Source organism: Miscanthus floridulus, chromosome 10 (assembly GCF_019320115.1).
Source record: "Miscanthus floridulus cultivar M001 chromosome 10, ASM1932011v1, whole genome shotgun sequence".
In the NCBI taxonomy this organism is placed as follows: domain Eukaryota; kingdom Viridiplantae; phylum Streptophyta; class Magnoliopsida; order Poales; family Poaceae; genus Miscanthus; species Miscanthus floridulus.
In genome coordinates this window covers 135,155,239-135,158,935 of record NC_089589.1, presented here as the reverse complement: position 1 = coordinate 135,158,935, position 3,697 = coordinate 135,155,239, and the positions used below count along the sequence as shown (strand labels likewise).

The 3,697-nt window shown below is 42.4% G+C and overlaps 1 pseudogene; it reads left to right on the top strand.

Annotated features, from left to right (window-relative positions):
- Window positions 1-805: 805 nt before the first annotated feature.
- Window positions 806-3,697, top strand: LOC136489737 (uncharacterized; annotated as a pseudogene).

Here is a 3,697-nt window from a genome sequence, read left to right as displayed (position 1 = left end):
CCTTTCCCCACCCCTCCCTCCCTCTCTCTCCACCATTGTGAGCTTCGGAGCGTCATCAGCTGGCTAGCTGGGAGCATGCATGGGCCTCGGATAGGTGAATGACGCCGTGGGTGCCGACTCCTGTGGCCGGCAGTGGCGCATGCACTCAACGGCGATCGATAGGGCCAACCTTGCCATGTTGTCTCTTTGAATTCCCTTTTCTCGAAAGCATGCATTGGCACGTGCTTCATTAAGGGGTCTCTTTGAGGCCTTGTTTGGTTCCCCAAAAGTTTACACCCTATCCCATCGAATGTTTGGACACATACATGAAGTATTAAATATAGACTAAAAAATAAATAATTGCACAGTTTGTGACTAATTTGCGAGATGAATCTTTTAAGCATAATTAGTCCATGATTTGACAATATGGTGCTACAGTACACATGTGCTGTAATTTATTTTTTATTAGTATCCGAACACCCCATGCGACACCTCATATAACACCTGATGTGACACTCTAAAACTTTACACCCTGGATTTAGATAAGCGCACCATACACTACTGATACTGATACACACACGAGTCTACCAAGCTGCCGGAGTTGCATGGTTACCACCAAGTCCGCCGCTACAGCGCGGGCTCGCGCTGTTGCGCTGAAGCAAAGCCACGACACGCAGGAGGGACCCTCCCCTCGCTTTGCTAGACTAGACTCTCAGGGTGGCCAATTGCTGTGTGAAGAGTACGTGAACTTCGGCATGCGCGGGTGGATGCACGTGCCGACTGCCGTGGTGCCGTAAACAGTGGCGGATCCAGTATAGTGGCACTGATGTCAGGTGACAACAGTGGCATTTGGCCCGACCCAGGTATACTCCTCTGTATTGGATCAGATGACAGCAGCCCAAAATCTCCAATGACATCAGTGCTCTCAGCCCACATCAAAGAATCCTCCGTCGTCCAGCCTCTTGGCCTCCGTTTCCTTCTCCACGAAGGGTTGCAGGCTTGCAGCGAAGCCGAAACGACACAAACGACGCCGACTCCGCGACTCGCCAAGACGAAGCCGCACGCGACGTCGCCTCATTCCAGAGTGGCCGGCGGCGGGCAACAGCATCAGTCATCCCCATCGTCTGCCAGCCTGCAATCCTGCATCAATCGTTTCACTCCGTCTGTGCCGACTGCCGACTGTGCGTCAGGTACTCAGGCAGTGAGGCAGGTAAGGTTTTCCCTGTATCCTGATTCGTTTGGGTTTTTTTTAATTTATTGATTGGTGATTTAATTTAACCATTAATTAATTATACAGCTAGCAAGGTAGAGGAAGCAAGAATTTGATGGATCGATTCTTGAAAAGAAAAGTACCACCAGCGGCCAGTGATGAAGGGACTTCACAGGGAGATGTTGGTGCATCAAACATCAATGCTACAGCTACAGGTCGTCCTTCTTTGATACTATCACCAAAAGATGTTAATTTAGATGATCTTTTTGATAGCTGATAGGAAGAGAATAATTGAATATCCTGGTCTTAAGCTACGAGAAGAGATAAGGAGAAGATATTTGATTAGAGGTCCTCATAGACCACAACCTAATTTCAAGTATCCGCAATCAATCATAGCAAATGTTCCACGACGGTTTAATCCTGAATGGTTTAAAAAATATGATTGGCTTGAGTATAGTGAGAAGGTGGATAAAGCCTTTTGCCTATACTGCTATCTGTTTAGAGACTGCATTGAAGGACAGGGTGGAAATGATGCATTTGTAACAAAAGGATTTTCTTTATGGAATATTAAAAAAAGACTAGACATTCATGTAGGAGGAATAAATAGCTATCACAATGCAGCTGTGAAGCGATGCAACAATTTATTGAGGCCAAGCCAATCCATTGAGTTTGCACTCAGCAGACAGAGAGATATTGCTAAAGAGGAGTATTTTATTCGACTAAGTACTTCGATAAATGCTGTTAGGTATTTGTTACATCAAGGATTAGCTTTTCGTGGTCATGATGGGAGCAAAGAGTCCGGTAACAGGGGGAATTTTTCTAGAGTTGGTGAAACTTTTGGCAGAGCAAAATGAAAAGATAAAGAAGGTTGTTCTAAGAAATGCTCCTGAAAATCATCAGATGGTAGCTCCAGAAATCCAGAAAGACATTGATAATTGCTTTGCAGAGGTAATATTGGTTCCATTCAGGCCTGGTTCCATTTTCTTTTTTACAAAAGATGTTTGAACCCAATGTAATAGTAAAATGATCTATAATGTGTTTTGTGCTTCTGTACAGGTCATAGTGAATTCTATCATTGAAGAAATTGGTGTTGTTCGTGTCAGCGAGACAACATCTGCATGTCTCAAGTCTAATATTGATGATTTATTTGCCAAGTATAAATTGAGTTGGAAACAAGTTAGAGGCCAAGGTTACGATGGAGCAAGCAACATGAGAGGTGAGTTCAATGGATTGAGAGCTTTGATAATGAGAGAGAATAGTTCAGCATATTATGTCCACTGCTTTGCCCACCAACTTCAGTTAGTTATTGTGGCAGTAGCTAAAAAGAATGATGGCATTGATGATTTCTTTGACATGATATCTCTTCTTCTTAATGTGGCTGGAGCTTCTTGCAAGAGAAAAGACATGATACGACAAAGTCAACAAGAGAGGGTGAAGAAAGCAATAGGGAGTGGACAGATTTGTACTGGAACAGGACTGAATCAGGAACAATCTCTTCAAAGACCTGGAGACACTCGTTGGTGCTCTCACTATAAGACCCTTAAGAGTCTTAACAGCTTGTTTCCTTCTATTATTGAAGTTCTTCAATATGTGGAAAAAGATGGCCCTAATGATAAGAAGAGGCGTCAAGCGCGTGGTCTCCTAGATTATCTCAAGGATTTTGATTTTGTGTTTCATTTACACTTGATGTTAATTATATTGGGGCATGCAAATTCTTTGTCACTTTATTTGCAAAGGAAAGATCAGGATATATTGGAGGCCATGTCAGAGGTAAAGTTAACGAAGCAAAAATTCCAGCAGATTAGAGATGATGGATGGGAATCTTTATTAGAGACAATATATTCCTTTTGTGAAGAGCATGGTATTCCTAAGTTGGACATGGAATAAGAGTATGTTGATCGCCATAAACCATGGAAAAAGACAAACCGAACCAATTATCAGAACTACAGATGGGATTGTTTGAACTCAGTTGTGGATATGCTACTTACAGAGTTCAATGATCGGTTTGGTGAAACAAATTCTAATTTGCTCACTTTCATGGCTGCTTTTAGTCCTAAAGATTCTTTTGCTGATTTCAAATTGGAGAGCTTATTGGAATTGGCTAAACTCTATCCTGATGATTTTAGCCCTGATCAATTAAAGGATCTTGCTCATAAGCTGCCTATTTACATTGACAATGTGCGAGCTGATGAAAGGTTTTCAGGATTGAATACTATTACAGAACTTGCTAAACTGATGGTGGATACAAAGAAGCATCTTGCTTTTCCATTAGTCTATCAGCTCCTAAAGCTAGTACTTGTTTTGCCTGTTGCCACTGCATCTGTGGAGAGGTGCTTCTCGGCCATGAAAACTGTGAAGACGATATCGCGTAATCGTATTGGCAACAAGTTTATGAATGATTGCATCATTTGCTTTGTTGAGCCAGAGTTTCTAGCGACAATCCCGGACAATATTATAATTGATCGCTTTCAAAAGATGGAAAATCGCAATCGGAAAATGCTTCTTTAA